The sequence below is a fragment of the Passer domesticus genome, chromosome 3, assembly GCF_036417665.1.
Source record: "Passer domesticus isolate bPasDom1 chromosome 3, bPasDom1.hap1, whole genome shotgun sequence".
In the NCBI taxonomy this organism is placed as follows: domain Eukaryota; kingdom Metazoa; phylum Chordata; class Aves; order Passeriformes; family Passeridae; genus Passer; species Passer domesticus.
In genome coordinates, this window is record NC_087476.1 from 15,360,971 (window position 1) to 15,384,508 (window position 23,538).

General features: G+C 45.8%; 1 protein-coding gene and 1 long non-coding RNA gene across 5 annotated transcripts in view; one reads left to right on the plus strand and one right to left on the minus strand.

The window, feature by feature from the left end:
- The window catches only part of HPCAL1 (hippocalcin like 1), a 79,538-nt gene extending 58,286 nt beyond the window's left edge, over positions 1-21,252 (minus strand). The window contains exon 1 of one of the 3 annotated variants that reach the window (XM_064411956.1): positions 21,164-21,252. The gene's annotated coding sequence lies outside the window, so the exon portion shown is untranslated. Of the gene's footprint in view, positions 1-5,961; positions 6,186-21,163 lie in introns of those variants that run through there. The other 2 variants (XM_064411957.1, XM_064411955.1) reach the window with 2 other exon arrangements.
- LOC135296049 (uncharacterized) lies at positions 6,392-11,315 on the plus strand. 2 transcript variants are annotated; one of them, XR_010358105.1, is made up of 4 exons: positions 6,392-6,852; positions 9,727-9,882; positions 10,546-10,661; positions 11,028-11,315. It is a non-coding gene; the product is annotated as an uncharacterized LOC135296049 (long non-coding RNA). The 2 variants fall into 2 exon arrangements; XR_010358104.1 differs by having other exon boundaries at positions 10,546-11,315.
- Positions 21,253-23,538: the final 2,286 nt, after the last annotated feature.

Genomic DNA, 23,538 nt, shown 5'->3' on the forward strand with positions numbered 1-23,538 from the left:
CTTCAGCCATCACTGAGGGTGCAGCACCCAGTGAACCATTCCCAGCCAATGAGCAGGGGAACCACCTGAAATTAAAAGGTCTCCCACAACTGATTTCAGCCAGTTTGCTTCACGTCAAGCCTAAGCCAAGGGAAATAATTTGCCACGGGATTTGGCAAATCAGGCATCTTACATCAGGGGTGGTCTTGGTCTGCCCTCCTCCACCTGGATGCAACCATCCAGGGTTCATTGCTCAAAGTCACTAGAGAGGCTGGACACAAGCACGTGCTCACTCCCATTTGAAAGGTTCTGACTTTCAGAAACACATGATTCCACAACTGTCAAACATCTGTGTTTTCAGTTTTATTTGGCATAAGTACCTCCTTTAATAAACTCTTACACACAGGAGCATCTATTTTCTGGAAAGCCTCCCAGAACCCCTCTGAAGCAAAGCTGATGTACATGAGCTCAAGAGCAATAAAACTCAGCCCAGCAACACCTGTGGTGACTAACCACAGTGGGCTTTATGCTGATGGCACTTTCTTCCCCCCCGCCCTTGTACAGTGACTCCAGCACTCTCAGTACGGAGCTTTAGGAGGGTGAACACCATGGAGGGGAGATTAGAGAGATGACACAAGACACAGTGGTATTGACTGTTGAAAAAGAACTTTGAATTGGATGGAAACTAGAAGGAAAAGCAGAAACCCCAGCTTGTTGCAGGACAGTGCTTTGATCACTCTGCAGATGATGAAAGGCAGCTGCCTGTGACACCCACTGGGCAGCAGCTCCTGCCAGGCCCCTGCTCCCCAGCCTAGGCTTCAAGCTGCTGCCTTCCCTTCAGCTCTGTCCAGGGAGATGCAGGGTTTTCAAGCATCTTCTAACATACTGAACAGGTGATGCTTCTAGGCCTTTCCTAAGCACCGCAAAGTTTGGTTGCTTTTCTTTTTTGAACACACATTTCATAAGCAAAGGTGGGGCTAATGGTGATGCATCCACAACATCTTCCCTTGGAACTCCCACTCTCCTCTCACACACTAGCAGCTTTCAGCCAGCAACCCCCAGCTGCCCTACCAAGAAATTCTCCCCAGATAAGTTTTAAGAAAGTGATTGTGTTTGGAGAAACAAAATTTGCCTGCTAAAAAAAAAAAAAAAAAAAAGAAGCTTTATTTAAGAAAAAAAGGAAAGGATGCCCTGCATATGCTAACTGGCTTTGACAGTGGCTATCTGCATTGTGACCAAACCAGTGAGCTTTCTCCCCTCACACAGTGGGCGAGCTGCCAAGAACAGAGCATCCTGCGCATAATGCCCTTCTGAAAGAAAAAAAGAAACCTGAAAAAAATTCCTGCTACCTCCGAGCAAGCAAAAGCTCCTTTCTGGAGAGCCAGGCCAGGCCGTGCGGAGCAGAGGTGAGTGAGGAGCGCAGGGCTGGCGAGCCCGGCCGCAGCCGCCCACGCCCTGGCTCCCAGCCCCCGAAGGCATTTCTTTTCCTCCCTCCTCCCACCGCCGCCCCCGACTATTCTAAAATGACTTTTCGTGAGCCACACGCCAACTTCTAAGCACAAGGCACCATGTATTTCCTTATTCCATGCCCAAGCTGTGCCATCCATCACGTTTTTATTTTCAAGAGATTACAGGAATCTGGAGTTTACACACAAGGGACACACACAAGTGTACATGCTCCCACTCCCAGGCAATTCGTGTGAAATGCTTCTTGCACTTCCACTGCTGGGAAGTACGTGCCCGAAGCAGGTATGCTGCATGGTTGGGGAATCACAAACAAACCCCTTTGCCACTCTGACCAGTCCACCGGCTAATTCATTACGATAAACCCATTGTCCAAAACAAAAACATTATTTAATTGCTAAACCAGCTGCCCAAGTTTAGCTGTTGCTCTTGGCAAACATATCAGGATCTCAGTACGCCTGTTTTTCAGCAAGTATCTCTGTAGGTGCAAGCCATGCCTTCCACCCCTGAAGTCTCTGTCACCCATCCAGTGCTTTCCAACCCAAGTGGATATTTAAAGGGATACCATCAGCTTAAACACCTCTCTGAATGCATTAAGATTACAGCAACTGAAATACTAGCAAGCATCCTTTATTTCCCCCCCCAGCTGTTAAACATGCAATTATGCAGCTGCACTCTGCCCCATCAGACAGCCTGATTTCCTTTAAAACAGAGGGCAGAAAAAGAAAAAAACTGTTAGAACATATTTGAAGGAGTCACCAAAAAAACTGGCAGAAGCTCTCAGACGCTGATGCCTGAAGTGTATGCAACTACAGCTATGTCTAAGTTTTCTTGCTGCTTTTTCAAGTAGGTTGTGCCCCTTCAGACAGGCAGCTCAATCACTGGGAAATACGTTGCATGCAAAGGAAGGAAAAGGCTGGCCAGGTTGCAGCTGGCATCTTTTGAACGGAATGCTGCTTGGCATGGGATTGCAAGTATCTCAGCTAACATTGATCACCAGGGAGAATTCCTTAAATTACTTGCTACTCTTTTTGAATTTAAAAAGATACACACCTGCAGGACAAGAAACACTGAAACGACACAAGTACCATTGCCATTTCTTTCACCCTGGTTACTCACAGATATCTACAAACCTACTGTGCAAATGATAAGCATCATTTCTTAATAATAATAATAATAAAGGCATCTTTCATGCAGTGCAATCCAGAGGAACTGCAGTATTTCTTAGATTACAAGACTGATCTGCCCTCCCCCCCTCAGCTCCTGCCTTCTAATTCCAGCACAATCAGAGCAGGAGAATGCATAATTCATCCTGCGGTCGACCCTGTGGGTCTCTCAGTCATTAAGCAACACCAGACTTCCAGAAAGGTCACATTTCCAGAAGAGTCAGATGAAAATTCTCTCCTATCCACTGAAAGACTCTGAGAGGTAAAGTAAGGAACTCCTCATGGAGTATTTGCCCCCACTGTTCAAGGATTCACAATTACCCTGCCAGCAGAGCATGACAACAGGCAGAGGATATCTATCTTGGTAAATCAAGAAATGCAGAAATCAATGGGTTAATTAGCAGGTTAGACAAACAAAGCCGACTTGTGGAACCTTTTATACAGCAAAAGACTGATGTAGAAAAGATAACTGTTTACATTTCTCATACTCTCCGGCTGGTAGAGGATTATTGGAACAATGGAAATTTTAGGCACTGATTGAAAACAAGTTCTGTTCATTAAAGCTAAACTTTTTAAAGTTTAAATTTTTAAACAATTTTGCAAAAGCAAATCCTTTCATTATCCGTGGGTAGGATCACACACAAAACAGTAACACAGTTAACACAATGTAAGATAAATCTCTTGACAAAAAACATTTAACTTGTATCCAAGTTAAGCTCAATGAAGATACAGATGCTGGACACAAGCAATTTTCTAATACAGATAATGAACACAGAAACTGATCCCACATATAAAAAAGCACCCTAGGAACATGATGGAAAATATATTTAAAAAGAAGGGTCTGTATTTCTTCCGTTAACTGGAAAACACATTGCATTTTTTCGTGAATCTGACCTAAAAGTCATGCTTGAAGGAAATTCCAGCAGTTCTTTGGAAAAGTGTGAGATCTTTTTCCCATGAGTATCAATGCATCTTGCCCATGCAAACAGTGCAACATCATTGCTTACAGTGTCACATCACTAAAAGAAAGTAAAAAAAACCCAATTATATAGAATTGTAATCCATACTACCCCCTTGGTCTACCAGCATTCTTGTCTCCCCCATGTCAAAGTAATCAACACTCAGAAGAATGTTGCCTTGCTTGTAAAAAAAAAAAAATCACGTTGCATGTGGATTTTTAATTGCAACATTTCTAAACCCAGATTACATGCCTTTTTTTTTTTTTTTGTGGAGTCATAATCCAAGTTTAATGTTGCTTAGGCTACAAATTAATCTCTGTCCCCATCTCCCAACAACTGGCCCACGTTACTTCCATGCCCATGAGCTCGGGTGGTGGAATGGGGGCACCACAGTGCCGGCTGCGACACGCAGCGAGCAAAGCATCGCCTGCACCGGCAGTGGCAGCCCCATCTGAGAGCTAGAAAGGTTTGCCTACACGAGTTCCTGCCGGTGCAAGCAGCCAGCTGCAAGAGCAAACCCCACTCCAGCACTGTAGCAATTCCCTGAACAGACTAAGCTATGCCAACAAAAGCACTTTTCTTGCCAGCAGAGCTGACTCCTCAGCAGAGCTCCTGACAGTGTTGCAACAGCCACTCGACAGTGGCACCCATTTTTCCCCTTACAGTTTCCTACACTTCCACCTCTACACAGAGAAAGGCAAGAAACAAAGAAATGCAGAGAATAGGTGTGAGGACAAGGTGATGTGTGTACTGCTGGCTGGCCAGCGCCTCCTCACCGAACCTGAGGAAAATGTGATATGATCTGCCTTCTCCCCCAAGCCCCACCACACTACATGAAGGCAAACACACTCAGCTCTAAGATCCATTCACCTGAATCAAAGGGTTCCCAATCCAAGCACCCGAGAAGAGTTGAGATACTCGGCCCTGGAACAAGGGCTAAGGCTCCTCCTGGCTCTGCTCTCTGGCCAAAAGTACCCAAAAATGCTGGTGGACCCCAGCACTGACAGCATATCAGTGGCTGCTGAAATAGTCCCCCAGCCTTTGCTCAAATTTCATCTCAGGCAAGAAGAGGTTTTGAACCTGAAATTACAACAAACAGCTCCCATTAGGAAAAACGGAAAATATTTTGGGGAGCGAGTGATTGTTTCCTCCTTTCTTCCTCCCACAGAGAAAATTTGATCTTCCTACCAGATTTTTACTTGCAAGTGGGATTACAGGACAATGCTGAGCTACAGTGCTTGACTACAAGTACTCCTGTGAAAAAGCTCAGGATTTTGTCACGCAGGAATAAATCACCCAGCTATGAGCAGGAGACACAGACCTGCTGAGCACCCAGCTGTTTTTCTCAGCAAACCTTTCGTTCCTGACGATGCAATAGATGACCTTTTCCCAAACCGAGCAGGAACTTATTTACATAGAAACTTTCTTGTAAACACACTTGCCTTGTTTTATTTCTTATTTCTTGCAATTCTCCCTACTTGGGCAGCCAGTGTGTGCCGGAGCCATGTGCTCCAGCAGGTCCCCCAGCAGCCTGATGCAAACCACGGCTGGCAGATGCCTTTGCTGCCACAACCTCACAGGAGTAGGGTGTCCCCCCTCGCCCGCATTCCAGGGAACTGGGGTGACCTTGGCTGCAGCCATCCGGCCTCCAGCACAGCCCCAGGCATCCCTCGGGCGAGGAGACAGACAAAAAAGCCAACTCACCAGAGGCAAACGCCAGCATTTTTAAAAGGCCGATTGGGAAGGTTGGCAATAGGAAGTCCGGGTCTGTAGGAGTTGACTCAAAGGGCCCTGCAACATTCATGCGTCGGGAACTTCTCCGGGTAAACCATTAACCACCATAAAGCAGAGCTGCGAAACGCCCCTCACCATCGGGGAAGCTCACACACAGCCCAGCACACACGCGGGCTGCACGGGGACACGCACACAGAGGTACAGATATCCGCACACCCACAGACATACAAGGACACACATACACACGGCTTGGGGTTTTCTGAGGGCAGGGGAAACGCCGGCAATTCCCGGCGCTCGGGGCGAGCCGGGCGCTGACACCGCAGCCCCGCGGCGGCAGAGGGGGATCCGCTCGCATCCCGCGGGCGCGCAGAGGGCGCCCGGATCCGCTCCGCATCTCCTGGAAGGGAGCAGCCGCCCCGCTCCGCGCCCCTCGGGATGGAAGAGATGCGCGGAGCGCCCCGCGCCCACAATCCAGACAGGACGTTTTGAGCCCTCTCTCCCCGAAAATACCCCCGCCAAAAGCCAGGAATCTCCCCCTTCCCTCCAGCTGCGCTCTCCGACAGTCCCCGCGGCAGGAGAGAGCGCGCAGACCTCCCGCAGCCCCGCCGAAGTTTCCGCGCCGCTCCGCGGGCAGCGGCGGAGCAGCCCCGGCTCCTTACCCGGCTGGCGGAGCGGGGTCCCGGGGCGGCCTGGAAGCGGCGGCGGCGGCTGCGCGGGGGCGCGGCGGCTTCCTGGGAGCTACAACTCCGCGGCGGCGCCCGGGCGAGCCGCGCGCCTGCGGAGCGGCGGCGAGCGGGGAGGAAAAGAGGAAATGAGCGGGAGGCGCATTGGAGGGAGGGAGGGGGAGGAAGGAGCCGTCGCCGAGGGACCAGGGAGAGCGAGGGACAGAGCGCAACTTCCCCGGCGGGGCAGCGGGCGCGCCGGGGGGCGGAGCGCACCGCACCGCCGCTCCGCGGCCGCCCCGCGGCGTGCGCAGCGCCGAGCCCCGCGCAGGGGCCGCCCGCCGCACCGCTCCCGCCGCGCCGGACACTTGGTATCGCCCTGCCCGGCCCCGCCGGGCCCGCCGCCGCCGCGGGCAGGAAGTGCGGGGCCGGGGGCAGCGCGCAGAGCTGGTTCCGCGGGGCTGCGCGCCCGCGGGAGCCGCGCCCGCCCCGCTGGCGCTGGCTGCCGGCTCCACCGGCACCGCGGGCACGGGGAGTGGGGCGGGAAAAGTTCTGATTTTTGATGTTGGAGGGGTTTACCCCCCCTTTTTTTTTTTTTTTTTTTGTGGTTTTTACCCCCAAAACAGATAAGGGAACGCCGGGCAGGGAGCTCGCCCCAGGCCCTGCACGTATCCCGTAGCGCGGCTGAGGCTGTGCAGGGCTGGCTGCACGGGGACCGAGGGAGGTGCCTGGAGTGGCTGCTGGAAGCGAGCGCAGCCGCTTCCCAGCCAGGTCCCAGCACATGGACCCCACGCTTCCCTCCGAACGGGGCCGTGGGACAAGCCCCTGCCACCGCAGTGCCCCATCCCGCTCCGGCAGCGGCCCCCGGCAGGGTGGAGAGCGGCGCAGGTGAACTTGGAGCCGTCGGCTGGGTCGGGACGGGTGCCGTGCCTGTCGCCGGAGACCGGCGCCCACCCTTCGCTCACTGTTCTGTGCAAGACATGAACTCGCAGAGCCTCTCCCCGTACCCCATCACAAAATGGAGGGGATTTAGGGATTGGTGCTAATCTGCTTCCTGAGGGAGGTGATTGGAAGCGTTGTTCAGAAATACGGCATGTAGCACAAAGTGAATCTTCCTGTTAGGATATTCCTCCCCACCCGCCCCCTCCCAGCTCCTGCCCAGCACATTTTCTAGTCAAAAATATATGGAGAATTTAATGTAGTTGTCACTGTGCCTTATCGGTAGCTTTCATTCTGCCTCCCCTTATAGGATTCTCCACGAGTACCTTCAGTGCTGTCTTGAGATAAGAACTGAATAGAGCTGAAATCAAGGCCACACTGGGAAAAAGCTACTAAAAGATCTAAGTGACAAAAGGGGGGGGGGGAAACAAACAGAAAAATTTCAAAACCATCAAAGCAGTTTTTCAAAGCTTATCTTTGCATTAAGTCCAACAGATTTTCATAGGGACAGAGGAAAAAAAACAAAAAAAAACCCAAAAAAAAACAAAAAAAACCACCCAAAACCAAAACAACCAACCAAAAATACACAAAGAAACTAAACCTTTCACATGTACTCCAAAGCTAGAATACCTTGAAACTGGATACATAGATGCAAAGAGCAGAAAATGTTACAGAGATTAAAATGTTACTTTACAATAACCATTTTCTCCAAGGCCCTTCAAAAATAGTTGAACCATCCTGCCAGTTTAAAAAGAAAATAATAAAAATGTCAGCCAAGGAAAAGAACAAACTTGGAAACAAAAGCACCTGAACAGTTTCAAGTAGCAGCAACTCAACCAGGAACATACAATGGAAAACTCTATTTAACCACCGGCGCTGCCAACTTCACCTGCTTGAAGCTGGATTCTCCTCGCAGGAGACATGTGAGCAATGCCCTTGGTTTCCCAGCAAAGCTTCCCTGTGCCAGCACCGCCGATGTAAGCGCGGCTGGACTCAGGGATGGGGCTCGGCTCCGGCTGCTCTGCCAGCGAGGGCGGTGGCACCGGTGACACCGCTCCGCCCAGGAAGAGGTGGCAATGGCGAGTACCTGCTTGAGGCCTCCTCCAAGATTCACAGCCCTCAGGGCCCACGTCTGGCGAGAGAAAACAGTTCATGGAGCTCAGCCCCACTTTCACTATTAGCGTGGCTGTCACCGCAGCAGGTTCCCTCTGTGGCTCTGCCCTGTGACCTGTGGTGGGCAGGTTCAGAGGGGAGACCTGCAGCCATTTCTGGGGCTGCAGTGGCTCTTCTCCAGGCTGCCCAGGTTCAGCAGGGATTGGCAGCTGTGAGTGCCGTGTTCTCTTTGGGGGGATGCTCAGATGGGTCTCTGTGCTGCTCTGCACAGCTCTGAATGTCTCTGTCAGGAGCTGCCAGTGTTGGGAGGCTCAAGGACTTTCCACAGACAGTGGGTACTTACTTAGGAAATGCCTGTGGCTGCTGCTCTCTTTGGACCCTCTAATGTTATGTGTATTATCCCACAAGAAATTGCATAAGCACTGAAAATAATTCTGTATTCAACATCTATTGGGAAATACACAACAAGATCCAAATGAGATGTTGCTGTCATTTATGCCCAACTTCTTTCTTTGAGAATCGTAGCTTTCCAGCATGCAAGATGGTTCAATCCAGGTAGACAGCCAATCAGAGAAATACCACCAAGATGATTTAGAGTCTTAATGTTCGCTAAAGATCAATTCCTGAGTTACAGAAATCCCTGGGAAAATTAAGAAAAATGGCCACAGAAAGGTGACAACTGCTCACAAAAAATCTGAGATGAAAAGAGGCTGCAGATCCATTCCTACAATAAGTTTGTGAGGGCTCCTTCTCCCCTCCCAGAAGAGCAATGGAGCTGGTGAAGGTTCTAGAAAACATGTCTTAAGAGGAGCAGCTGAGGGAGATGGAGTGTTTGCCTGGAGAAAAGGAGGTTCATGGGGCACCTTATCACTTCCTGCAACTACCTGAAAGGAGTTTGTAGATAGGTGGATGTCAATCTCTCCTCTAGGATAATAAATGGTAGAGTAAGAGGAAACAAACTCAAGGGAAGGTGCTTCAGAAATTTTAGACTGGATGTTAGGAAAAATTTATTTGTATGAAGCATTGTCAAGCATTGGAATGGGCTGCCCTGGGTGGAGTGGTGTAGTCACCATTCCTGGAGGTGTTTAAAAGATGCATAGATGTAGAGATGTCGCACTCAGCGACATGGTTTAGTGGTGGACTCGGCACTGTTAGGTTAATTATTGGACCTGATGATCTTAGAGGTCTTTTCCAACCTAAATGATTGTCTGATTCTGTGAAAACATTTGCAAAATTGGTCCCACTGGGTATATTTGGCTTATTCAAAGTTCTTTTGATGGGATATGTTTGTTAAGCCTATCTGTAATAATCCCACGATGACCCAGCATGGACCTTCACAAACTTAAATCTACAACTGCTCTGGCATCTCACCTTTTGTTTGATTTTTCTTTCTGCTTTTCATTCTTTTTCCACAGTTAGGAGTGAGAAACAAAGAGGGATTAAATTTGATTCATTTGCATCATTCCAACTATGCGGAATTTGAAGATAATGTGTGAATTTTTTTTTTTTTTTTTTTGCTGTCTGGGGTTTAATTATCAAAGGATTAGATGGAAACTAAGGTATTTGAGGTGTGTGGCTTTTTAAATTTCTTCGGTAATAATGTGAGCTTCATAAGGCTATTGCTAATCTTGAATTACTATCTGCCTTCCTGTGGTTTGCCGTGATTAACTGGAGGAAGAGATTAAAGTGGTATTTACCTTTTTTGAGCAGTTTATCGATTTGACCTGGCCAGCCCAGCACCAAAAAGCAGAGGAAGAAAATGCTGGCAAGGATGAAGGATGGAGGTCCTCTTTTCCCGTTCTTCTTCTGATATCTGTCATGATTGTTGGGATGGAAGGCGCTGGTGGTGTCCTTGAAGGTGACAAGGTGAGCTGGGATATGGTCATCCTGGCTGTCCCCACACTGCAGTCCTGGAAACACACAGCACTTCCCCAAGGAAAGCCTCTGGCCACAACTTTGTCTGGGAAGCAGCTCCTGCCTGGCTGGGCCATTTCCAGAACAACCTTGCAGGAGAGGTTGGAGGAGCAGCCCTGAGACTCCCTCCATCTCTGAGCTTCCTCACAACGTATGTTTGATGAAGAAGAAAGCAATTTCAAAAATTCAGAATTTCAAAAGACAATGTAATTTGGTTTTTTAAAATCCTCTTTTAATCTTGTTTTTGGAAATTCCCTAATGAGGGACCACTTTAAAGAAATTCAGATGAGAACAGTAATGGAGACACGAGTCTGTGTTATTTACCTCTGATAAAACCAAGCTGGTTGGCAGGTGCTTGGGGAAATAAGAGGAAAAACTGTTTATCAGAATATTATTTTCTTTGATAGATTTTGAATTCCAGTGATAAACCGATGGATGCTCATCTATAAAACCTCTTATTTTTGTGTCTGGATGCTGGGGCTTGAACCTTTGCCCCCTCTTTGTTTAAGAGCTTTAACTCCTCTTTGTGCTCCTTTGCATTTCCAAGTCAGACTAACCAAGCAAACATAACTTGGGAAATGCCAGCTGCATCCATGGCTCTTATCTTCTGTGCAGGCAAGCAGCATCACCTGAACAGGCAGACCGAGTATTTAATGTACTACTGAAACAAATATGCCAAGGGGTTTTGCCAGTCATCTGGATCACAGAAACTGGGAAGTGAAAAAGAACAGGTAGACTTTTACAATGCATTTTCCTGCCAAAGTAAGATTGTTCCCTGCAGTATTTTCTAGTGTACTTCCCTGGCCTATTTTAGATGACCTTGTAGGATGGGGAGAGGCAGGAGAAGGAAATCTGCTAGTTACCTCTGAAAGCTCTTTGTCTAGTTTGACTAATATAACATAAAGCAAGGGAAAATGAGTGTTCAGAGGATGTAGCTACAACACAATATTTAATGTAATTTTTGCAAGCTTTTTCATCTCCAGCCTACTTACTATGCCTACCACTATGCCAGTAACATCAGATAGATGAAAAGAGAAAGTAACAAAAATAGTGTCAATAGTCCACCTTTGCATGATTGCTCTTCTTTCTCTTAGCAGGATTGTCTTGGGTGCTTTCTTCCCTTGCGAGGAAAAATAAATGGTAAGAGCTGCAATGATTGGCAGCAAGCCTGAGAACAGCAGATGTGAGCCTGCACAGCTGGACAAATACAAAAATGCACTTTCTACCTACATTTGTATTAAGGTTGCCCCAGGGATACCCCAGTGCCTACAGGGGGGTTCAGTATTTGAACAGCCGAAGCCATCAGGCACATTTACATATATGAGAACACTTGGTATCCTTTTCAAAGTCAAAAAGAGCAACAATTAAACCAACATAAAGGAAAATTGGCTGCGTGGTTTTTCTCTCCCATAATAGAAAGACTGAGGGTGGAGATATTAGAAAAAATTAGGCTTGACAGAGGTGAAGAATTTATGAATTAAACTGACACGTTTTCTTTTAATTTACTGTTGTCTACCCATTTATTACATGGAAACCTAAAAAGGACCTGATTTTGCCTCCCAGGCTGCAGTTGCTATGTCAGACACTAAAGTTAGGTGTTTTAGACAAGATTTTAATATTAAAGTTTCTTACGCAAAAAGAGAAAGACTTTGCTAAATAAGGAAAATGTAAAAGCTTCATTTCTTGCTATGGTGCTTTGCTAGAGATTTCCACTCTGGGGTTTGCTACAATATTTGCTGGGATTCATCATCAAACAAAATTTGGGGCCAGGGGCATTTTAGCTGTATCTATTATCAAAAGAATTGGAATTTCCTACACTCCATAGCCTGCTCATGATTATTTCCAGTTGCATGTACCAGCAACCCTGCTGTCCCACAGGAGATGCACAAGCATCTCCACCATCAGGGCAGAGCAGCAGGGCCTTGGGTGTCTGCCCATGATACCCTGGCATTCCCACCTGGGCTTGGCATTCCCACCCAGGCTATTTCCTCATGCTGGCAGCAGCAGCAATTTCTGAACACAAAACGACATGTCTAATTTGTCTGAGCAGAAAATAACAGAGAGCCCTTGATATGGATGAGTTCCCACAGAGAGAAGTAGCCACTGAAAAACTCGTTTCTGTGAGATGTAACAGAATGAACTCTGGTTTTGTCATTCAACATGGCAAATTTATACAGAGAAAGGGGGAATAGAGTAGGAACACTCAAGTGTTTCACTGCAGCAAAAAGTATCAATACTGTTACTTGTTTCTATTCTGAAACACAACAGGAGAATGCAAAAGTCAGAAAATATGTATGAAAAAATACTGGTGTGTCTAAATGAAAATTAATTTTTGCATTGCAAAGCTTTTATAAACCCAGGTATTTTTGTTCAATCAGGGCAATGAAAAATAATATTCTAAGCCTAATATTCTATTCTATTCTAATATTCTAAGCCCACAGCAATTTTCAGTTTTGCTGAGACCATTTTTTCATATGGCTGAACATAAGAGAAAGATAAAGAAAGGTGACAGTGCTTCCTGGGATGCTGGAGCCAACAAGATGGTATTGCAGTCCTCTTCCAGCCTGTCCCAGATCTTCCTGCTCTGGGACACCTTCCAGAGCCCTGCAAAAGCCAGGGCATTCCACTGGCATCAGATGCTGCTTCCCCAGCACCCTGGGGTTCAGGGACTTTGCTCTGTGTTTACACTTCTCGTCCAGGGCTCAAACCTTACTGCTAGGACACCCATGTCCTCACGCTGCTCCCACCTGCCTGAAACCACCCTGAAATACTTATTATGGAAATTAATTTTCATACTTAAGGTGGGCTTATAGAAAGATGGGGGCAGACTTCTTAGCAGGGCCTGTTGCAGCAGGATTTAGGATAATGGGTTTAAACTAAAAGAGGGCATGTTCAGACTAGATAGAATGAAAAATGTTTTACAGTGAGGATGGTGAGACACTGGCACATCCACCAGAGATGTGGTGGATGCCCCATGCCTGTAAACTTTTAAGGGCAGGTTAAGGGCTCTGAGCAACCTGATCTAGTTGAAGACTGCTTATTTCAGGGGGTTTGATTAGATGACTCTTAAAGGTCCCTTCTAACCCAAATCAATCTGTGGTTCTGTGAAAACAGAGTGCCTCATAAAGCAGCACTTCCCATGGGATTGAGGTCTCCTGCTTAGTACCTGAAGGCACAGCCATGTGGATCATTCAGTGCAATTTGGAGAAAGTCAGTTTAATTTTGGCACTGGCAGTGGAGCACACTTGTATTGCTCCTGTTGGTAATTAAGAGAAAGCAAATCACTGGGGAGGACACTAAAAGTATTAATTAACAACATTTTCAATGAACAAAAAGTTAGTAATTTTGGAAAGGTTGCTTTATGCCTGAAGAAAGTACTTAAGTAGGGTAATCACACTGTTGGACATTTGACAAATGCACACTAGTGAGTAAATGGGGGTATTGATTACTCATTTAGATAATCACCAGATCCTCCATGCGCCTGCAGGCGTGTCCTGATTCTCCTGCCTCAAGCTTTGACTTCAAGTAGTGAAAACCACACTTAATTGCAAGCATGCAGCCAGCCAGGTTCCCTCACTGCCTGAAGAATGCAGATCACCTTCATGCATTTTGATACAAAGATTTTGATATGAACTGGTTAGTAAACTCCCTTGTCTGAAATTGTGTGCATTTCAGGTAGAAGTTAAACAAGTTGTTCTATGTTTGACTGCAATTTAAAACCTTATCCTTATCTGTTAAAAAAGATCTTTCAGGGATGAGTATTTGCTGATAAAACAACCCCCACCAAAATTGATCCTTCTGGTGTTCACAGATTATATATATATATTCCTGCTGGAATGGCAGGAGTTCTCCCCAGGGCGGGCTGCCTTCCAGCCTTGCCAAGCACCCTGCACTGCCTTTGCCACAGCACTGCCAAAATGTGCACTTTTTCAATAAAACCAACAGAGAGAGAGGCAGCAACTTTGCAACTAAAAAGGCTCACAGTTTCCATGGATGTTTGATCACCTTTTATCACAACACAAACCATGAGGCAATCTGCTTCAAGCAGAGGATATTTTCCTCTCTCCAAAGAGACAATAACCCAATAAAAGAGCCCACTAGCAGGATCCTGGACAACGTGTGACACTGTTATTATCAGCATCCCGTTGGTGTTCTGGCGAGGCACAGCCATGCTCAGCTGATCCTCCTGACAGCATTCAAAGGCACAGCTTATTGGAGACACAGCAGCTCCCCTGAGCTCCAAATGCCATGCAAATACCACCAGACTTTTTAATATTATCATTATACCAGGTGTTTCATATCAAATTATATCCAGGCAAGTAAGAGAAATTCAGTTATTTACTCCATGCTGGTGGTATCTGAGCAAAATTTATTCTGACAGAGGCATGCCTTTTAAAGGCATGCCTTTATGCTGACAGAAACTGAGAAATAATTAAGAGCATCCAATAAGTTCTTAAACTAGATGTATTCCTAAAAGTGTTGGACTGGGTCACCTTTCCTGTAAGAGTTTCAGCACTGATTAATTAATATACAGTTTGGCTTCCAAAGAACATGTTTCTGCCCTTCTACACATGAGCTCCCAAAAATGACACAACTGCTGCTTTTCTTTGGTATCCTGTCAGAAACAACCAGCTTTTAATGGCACATAAAATTTAATTTTTGGTAACAAAAAGATAGGCAAACAAATTACACTAGCAGGGGCAGAAAGCAAAAGTAGGGACTCTGGAGCTTTTGGGGTCTTCCAGTGTCTTTCTTTTCTGGCCTCTGCTAATTATGTTGTTCTTTCACACTGACAAAGCATTTTTCCATTGGAAAAAAGGCTGCTTGTTTTGAGTCATCACTGCAGGAGCTCTCCTGTTGTAGTGGGGTTCTCTGTGCCTGGCATCAGTGGCCACTGGCAGCCACCCTTTCCTCAGGTTCTATCTCCCAGTTGTGGCATTGAAATAAAAACACAGACATCCTATTAATAGCTAAACTGTAGACAGCTCCAGATGTGGAATTTGGTGTCTGAAATTACAGATCCAACCAAGCCAGTCCCGAGCCAGTAAAATTCAGTTGTGTTATCTCTGACTCATAACTGTTTTTTCAGAGAGGTTTTTAGCAAAATTTCTTCAGCAATTCCTCTGTTGTTGCCTGACTCATACTGAAACACCAAAATCATTATTAAAGTGAAATCATGGCAAAGGGGGTGTGAATACTTGCTGTTTATCAGTTCAAAATGCTTTAAAAAATGTATTTTGCTATGAAATGTGCTTTCTCCAATAATTAAATACTGTATTACTTACAAAAGCAAACAAAAATCTGTCATATAAGGCACAGAGGAAGTTTAGCAGTTACAAAAAAAAATTAATGCAAGGTTAATTTATTCTTCAATAAGCCTTCATTTAGCCTTCTGGCATCTGTGTAATATTTGTGTTCAGCATCCCACCTAGTTTCAGTCTGAAGGCCTGTCCATGACAGTGGGAAAGAGGATGCTCAGTGTGAAGTGGGAGCTGTTCAGGTGTCCCAGGATGAGCAGTGGTACAAAGTACACAGCTGTGAGCAGGAATTCCTGAACACGGGAGCAGAAATAAATGCAGAGGTGGGGGCAGATGTGTCCTCACAGCTCCCCTGACAGAGCAAAGGATGGGAGAGGGGAGTCAGGCCAGTTAGCAGTCACTGAAGCCTCTGCTCCTGAGGAAAATCTCCAAACCTGCAGTGGTTTGCCTCTGTCAGAGGGTGCCCTGCTGCAGGAGGGTGGGGGGTGTCCTGCAGGTGTCAGTCCACCACCCTCGCTGTGGGTTTGCAGCATGGAAACAACAACCCTTTGCCTGATGGAATGCTGTGCCTGGGATTGGCCTGGCCCCCGGCTGCAGTGGGAGCCCCACCAACCCACCCTGGGCTTTGCAGTGCCATAAAGCTCAGAGCCCTGTGGAGGTGGACCTCAAAGGTGTGTTTTGGTGGAAAAAAATGTTGCAACGATTTGTTTGCTTTTTGAATTAAAACTCAAACTGTTGCTGCAAAAGAAGGGACTGAAGAAAATCCCCCAAGTCTAGGAGCTCATATTTACCTTCTTACCAGCTCTGCAGATACTTAACTTGAATGTTGCTTCATCTCCTGTCTCCCTCATGTATCATCACTAATTAAAGTACACACTCTGCATTTACCCAAAGGAGGATGTGGGAGGCAGAAGAGGCTCAATCTCATTTGCTGCTGCTGCTGTGCTGCCTCTGCAGAGCCAAATGCAGGGAAAGCAGGGTCCTGCTCAGAGCCTGGCAGCGCAGCTCAGACCTTTCCCTTCACTGCTCTGTGTGATGGAGCTCCCCAGAGTGTGAGTGTCCTTTCCAGGAGAAAGGATCCAGTGAAAGAAGGGGCTGTATCTCCCTGGGAAGAGGGGGTGAGCCTGTTGAGGGCAGGAGCAGCATCTCCATGTGGGCACATCTTCACACACACCTACTTTGGGGACTCAGGCCTACTGAGCAAGCCAGAAGAGCTGTGCCAGTAGCAGCCCAATATGTCTGTGATTTGATGCCACAGCCTTCAAATATTCCTACCAACTTCCTGCTCAAGTGAAATTCAAACAAAGCTCTATGCTTTATTTGGACACATCTTCCCCAGCCTGCATCCCAGAGACCCCTCTCACAGGTCCCCAAGAACCAGCCACCCCCAAACACACATCCACTCTCTCTCAGCAACAAAATGAGATTGCTGACTTCTCCTCAGCTTCTGGTTCCAGGCTAGAAGTCTGTGTCCTCCAGACTCCACTGCACCCCAGCTGCACCTCACCCCCAACCCAGCCAAAATGTGCAGGTATTTTTGGCAGTGCTCAGCTCTGCAGCCACACAGCAGCCCAGCTGCCCCACAGTGCTACAGGTGTCATCAACCTGAACAGGAAAAGGGAGACTTTAGAGCCTAAAAGAGCCAGGAGGGAATACAGACACTTTTAGCCTCAGAGATCATCTGTACCTCAAAAGATTCAAGAAGATGGTGTCAGAGGAGAACATGCTGAACTCAGTGTGTTTAACATCTGGACAAAGCCTTTCCCTTGTCCCCATCTGAAGTTCTAGTGCATGCTGTGCTCTACATGAGTGAAATGCATCCATGTCCATAAAAGCTATGGAAAAGCACTGCTGAGAACTTCTACAGCTCTGAATAATTAATTCACAGAACTATAAAAAGCTGCAAGGGAATGAAATTTAGAAAAATCTAGTTTTAGGATAATTATAGTTCAAACCAGGAGAGCACTTGGACCCAAGACAGATGCATTAGTAGGACAACTGAGCATAGTGGATCAAATTGGCAGAATAGCACAGTCTTGCAGACAGCTCTTCCTGGGTGGATTCAGCCCAAGGAGAGAAAGCAGCCCCTACCAGATAATTTGATGAAGTGAGAAGAAATCTAAAGTAACACTGCTTGGTAGGAAAAGCATAAAAGAAGGGAGTAGAATTGTTTCAGGTTAGCATTCATGCCCCAGGTGTAAATAGGGAGTGATATTTTCTGAAATATTTTGTTACATGCTAGTTTAGCCTGTTTCCCTTCTACATTGCTTCCACTGTCTATGTCTAGTTCATAAAATCCCATGTTTTTGCAGACCATATCACATGTAGGCTTTTTTCAAAGCCCCAGATGCTGCAATTGATGTGTTGCTTGCAGACACAGACCTTCAGTTTCCTAACCAGTTATATTTCCAGTCCATAGTTTTCATGGCAAGTTTGAAAACATTAACCCTGAGCCCTGAGTCATCAGCAGTCACAAGCAAACACAGAAGTTTTCTTTCATTTTCCAAAGTTTAAAGCCTGTCATTTCTGTGCCCAGTTAGATGTTGAATCTTTGGGACTGCCCATTTACCTCACCCCTCTCAGGTGGGGAGATGTGGGATTTTTATAGTTTATGTGCTAACACATGCAGCCAGGCTGTGTACTGGGCATACTGGGCATGTTTTAATTGAGTGCTGGAGGAGCCAGTGTTGGGTGACTGGTTGATGGCAGACATGCAATCCCAGAGCCCTCAGCATCTCAGAGAGCTCCACAAGACTCTGCACAGCATCTCCCAGACCAACTCTGCCTTTACTTGTTGTTTTCTGGTAAAGGAGCACACCCACAGAGAGGCAGGAGTTTATTGCTTTTTCTGAGTAACAGCAGCAGATCACCTGAGAATTCAGTTTTACGCAAGCCAGAAGTGTCAGGCTACTCACAGACCAACAAGGAGATTATCACTCTTTCACAGGAGCTGTTTTAATGTCTGCTGTCCTGTTTGGCACAGGAGCAGGCACTTCCAGTCACACCTCCTGACTGAGGACATGTGTGAATTGGCAGAGGGGTCTGTCCTGTGTCAGCTCCTGTTTCCACAAGCTCCCTGCTATGGCATTATCCATTACCAGTACAAAGTTACTGGGCACTGCCATAGCACATTATCAAACAAGGGCTCTTTTCACAGTGCTGAACTATGATTTTCTAGTAACTTCATTCACTAAGAGCATTGATGTCTTCCAAAACAAAAGGCTCTCCTTTATGCCATTGCCATTCAATGTGCACAAGAGGGGTAGGTACTATAAGCAGATATCCTCTCCTTGGTTTGCAAGTACAGGAGTTATTTGACACAACATGAAGCAAATGGAGAGAGGAAGCAAGAATTACTGTATCAGCCAAAAATGCATCCAGCTCTGCTGTGAGGCTCCTGCTTCAAAGGGAACAAAATCCATTTCTCTGAAACTCAGCTTTTTAGGGCTCTAAAGTGGGTGGCAGGTAAAGCATCACACAGTTTTCCCTTGTGTCTGAAAACATTAGGGTCAATTAAAGGGAAGAGCATCTGCTGAGGGTTCAGATGATGGAGAAATGAAAAGTATGCCTGTAAGCTGATGGATAAAGCAAAGCAGGTGGGAGCAGTGGGAGGAAAAGGGCAGAATGACAATTCAAAACATAGATGTTCTAGTGTGGATATAGTAGGAAAAGAGCCCATACAATGGGGAATTACCTTTCCACACCAGACAGTGATGTGTCTTGAGGAGTGGAGCTTGCAGGGAGCCCAGCTGCCAAGCAGGGGCGGAAAACACCCCAGGAGCAGAGGCTGACTGAACAGGGATTTAGCTTAAATATGTGAAGCCTGAAGGGAAACATAATCCTCCATCTACATAAAGTGTTGTCAAAAATGGATGTCTACCATAAGCAGGAGCAATGAGCTTGAATTAAAGCAAGCAAAAATTCAGAGCATGCATGGGGAAAAAAAAAATCCTGCAGGTAAGGACAGCAGTTAGGGAAATTGAAATTTCCATCATCCTACATACAGGTCAGACAGGGGGTGGTTAGAAATGATGAAGTGGTACAACCTGCCTTGAGGCTGGAGAAAAAATTAAACGAGCCCTTGTGACTCTTTCTAGCCCTGTTTTTCTGTGATTTATCAGAGGATTCACAGCTGCAGTTTTCCACATTTTCACGGTTCAAAAATGCAGTTCAACACCTCAGTGGAGATGCTGGGAGAAAGCGGAAGCCCTCTTGTCTAAGCCCAGTGACACCTCACCACTTTTGGAGCAAAGTCCCCCATGAAGTCACCAGTAAGCTTTGCTCTGGTCTCCTCTGAGGCTGAGAAAGCAATGCTCATAGCTTTTCTCTCTATTTGTGTGGAGCTGAAATATAAACAACAAATCACAGATGGGTCAAAATAAGAGCAGTGTTTCTGTTCAGCTTCCAGGTTGTTTAACCCTTCTTTTTCCATCATTCCTTGTCAATCTCTAAGTCTCTTCAAAGTCAAGATTAAAGAAAGCCCCCTCAGATTCCTGTTCTGGAAGTGCCAATGCCAAGCTGTTCACTTTTGTGAATTTGTTCTGCTTTTGCAGCAGAAATGATTCACAAATTGAGATTCACATGGCCTTTCAGTCTCCCAGAAGTTATTATGAATATATTGGCTCAGGCCTAATTCCTTCATTTGCTTTTTTGGAGACAAGAAGGCTCCTGCTGCTTAAGAGTGTGGTGGGTTACAGGGAAGGACAAAACATCTCAAAAGGTGCTTCACCTCTTCACAGATACACACCTCAAAAGGACAAGGGAGAGCAGTCAGAGATGCAGCAGGGGAATCAAGCCAAGCCATTTTCATCATGAGGGTGAATAGTCCAGCACTGGATGTGTTATCCAGGGAAGCAATGCTTTCTCCATCCTAGAGTTTCAAAATTCAGTGGAATGAGGGTGTGGACAATATCACCTAGCTTTTAAGTTGGTCATGCTCTGATCAGAAGTAGGACTAAGAGCTGGAGGACTGTTTTATGATGCCAAAAGAGTTAAATCAGAAACTTCCTACATGCCAACAAAATTTCCCATACTTTTCCACTGTATTTACATTGTCAATGATTAGGCTGTGTGTCCAGGCTGCCCCAGTTGTACCCAGTGCCACCAAGCAGCTGGCCCAGGGCTTGCTGCTGAATCTGTTCCACACCACATCCCACCCCTCATCTCTCCTTGTCTCCCTTCTCCTGCTGGATTCTGTCTGGAGGCTTTTTTATAAGGACAAACATCTTATTTCCTTGCTTTGTTTTATGATAACAGAATAGATACATATATCAACATGGTCTTTAAAATAAAATTCAAAGAAAAGAAAAATGAACACCCTTTCTTTCATTGCTGTGCCACTGTAGCATGGGAGAGAACAATTTATGCCAAATCCTCTCTTTTTGTCATGGCATTTGTTGGGGTTTTAGGGCCAAATGCCAGCCAGAGAAGACATGGCTGTAGTCATAGCAGTAATGGCTGTAGTCAGAACAATCTCAAAATGCACTTTGCAAATACTAAAAAGCATTCTCCCTATCTGAAAGAAGAAAAAAAAAACCCTGTGAAATCACCGGTGTGTTACTCAGATCAAAATGAGCGCGTATTTTTATGTAGGCTTTGCTTACAACTGATTTTGCTTCCACTGGATCTGCAGGATGTGTACCCATGATTACAGGTCACCAGGAAGGGCAGAAGCCATTTTGACTTTCAGAGCCTGGGCGATTTGGCAAAATAGAGCTATTAGGAGGTGACTGTCTGTAACCAAGCCAATTTCAGTGCAGCTCTGGAAGCTCTACACTGATGTAACCATGACATGGACATAAGGAAACCACCCTGTCTTCTTGCAACACTTTTCTGCCTATTAGCTAGACAATAAATTTTTAGGAGTATTCTATTTCTTTGCATAGAGGTCAGATATCTAAAGCCAAGATGATGTTTAAAACCAGAACAGAGACTTCTTGGTTAAAGCACTAAAAATGTGAGCAAAATGAACATACCTTTACATCCACCATTGTAAAGGAATATGCAGGGCTGCCAGGGCTTCCATCACCTCCATGGTGTGGCTCTCCTGAAAAGAGGGGTGCTTAGTTGTAGGTGGTGCTAAAAGAGCCTTTCTGGGTGCTTGCATAGGCAAAGGATGGACGAGACAATCGATCTGCTTGGATTTAAAAAGACAGATTTATGAAGAATAATTGCCTTCTAACTTGGCAGACAAGTGTGCTGCCTTGAAGGGACTCACAGCTGTGTCCTGTTCTCATGGAGTTAACTGAGCTTAGAAAAAAACATTTGATCTATTCTTCCTGCCTTAATTCAGCATAGCTGAGAACCTCCCAGGATATTTCTATTTGAATTGCAGCAGGCTTTCCATTTTGATGTGTTGGCAGTGCATATCTGTCACACTGATGGAATTTTCTACATGGAAACTATCACCAACACTTACAGTAGACAGTAGCATATACATCACCCAAATGGCTGACTGTGTGTTGTAGGAAAAGCAAGATGGGCTACCCTAGACTATTAATGCAGGTTGCCTTGAGCAACACGAGTTCTGCAGCCAGAATCCCAGATTTTGCACCATTTCTGAGCTAGATTGACAGCTGGCATTTAGCTTCATTTAAAGCTAAGCCACAAATTAAGTACATAACAAATAGATCAGGCAGCAGCACCACTCATGTTCATAACAACCTTCCAAACTTCATCTATCATTTCCTGCAACTCTGTGCAAAGGCTCTCACCTTTTAAAAATACAGATTTTTCATTTTTAAATTTCATATTTGCTCAGTACTTGAACACAGCTGGAAAATTCCTGCATAACCTTCTTCCCAGGGAAGAGGAGGAGGCAAAATCCCCTGCAGGAGGTCTTGAAAAGTGACCACAGAATTAAATGACTAATACAAAAACAATGAGACTAGAAGAAGAAAGAAAAGTAAATTTCATCTCCAAACTGAACCTTTTTTTCCTTCTCTCTTTATTTCCTTCTCTGGACACAATGTTGCTTCATTAGCCTATGTTGATGGTATCAGCACTGAAACCAGCATTTATAGAAATATGATGCAGCCAGCAGGAGAACCAGTTTGCAAACCCTCTCAAGTGTTACCTATCTGCCCTGACTCAGACTCCAAAGCTCATAATTTAGGTTCTTTTACTTATATAAAGAACACGAGTAAAGTTCTAGAATCATATTTCCAAGGTAGATGATTAGTACTCAAAGAAAATGTCCCATGGAAACTGTCTTCAGGAAAATGTTACTTTGGGATGAATCCTAAATTCTCTGGGTATGTTGACCTCATTAGTTCTTCACTGAAAATGTGTCTCGAGGCTGGTTTCCTAATGTAGACCTTTGCAAGGCAAGGAAAAGCCCTCAGTGCTACACACGACATTTGCAAGGCTCTGTTGCATGTCGAGGGACCCAGACATTGCCCAGGTCCATGCTGGGACTCTGGTCATGCCAACTTCTCCCTCCACTCTGCAGGAAGGAAACCCTGAGCTTGGTCCCAGCTGGGGATGACACTGAAGGGGACAGGGCCAAGGAGCTGCTCTGTTTTAGTCTCAGTCCAAGTGCAGGTGAGGCAGAATCAATATGACATTTACATTAATATATTGTAAACATTAAATTGTTACATTGTGTGTTTCTGCCAAATCCAGTATTTGAGGGTTTTAAAACCTGCCCAGTTTTAAAAGACCCTAACACATTTCTTTGTATTGCTGTGGTGATCAAAAAGGACAGTTTAGGCCATCTCTGCCAGAAAAGCATTGCCCTGGAGGGAAACTTTTCAGTCTTGCTTGAAATATCTGTTCATTTCCCTAAATGAGAGGCCATCCAAAGGTCTGTTTCATGACCTGAATATTCAATTTCTTCTGGCACTTACAAGACATGCATATACTAAATGCAGGCAGATTTCAAACAAGGCTTCAGGAAAAATTTCCAAATGAGTAAATTCAATTAACTGAGTTTGCTCTTACAAAATCGTTATTTTTTTTTAACTGCCTACAAACAACCATTCAGTGACCATGGGATGTTTTCTATTGCATCCCATCAAGGTGGACAAACTCAGGATGTAATTGGCAGCACAGGAGAGGTTCCTTCCCTGTAGGAATGTCACAACTGCACTCAAGAGAGGTCTGAGAGCCACCAGCCCCTCAGCGCTGCTCTGGGGGCCTGCTGAAACTGCTCAGTGATCTCCTGGCCCTCATTCCCCAACAAGGGTGCACCTGATCTGCCTGCAAGGTGAATCACCTTCCACAAAAGCCTCCTCAGTTGGATTTGAGAGCATTTATCTCATACTGGAAATGTATTGCTCTTGCAAATGTTACCTCCAAAAAATATTTTGCAGAGATTCAAGGCTACTTCTTCAAACCACGCCTGCATCAG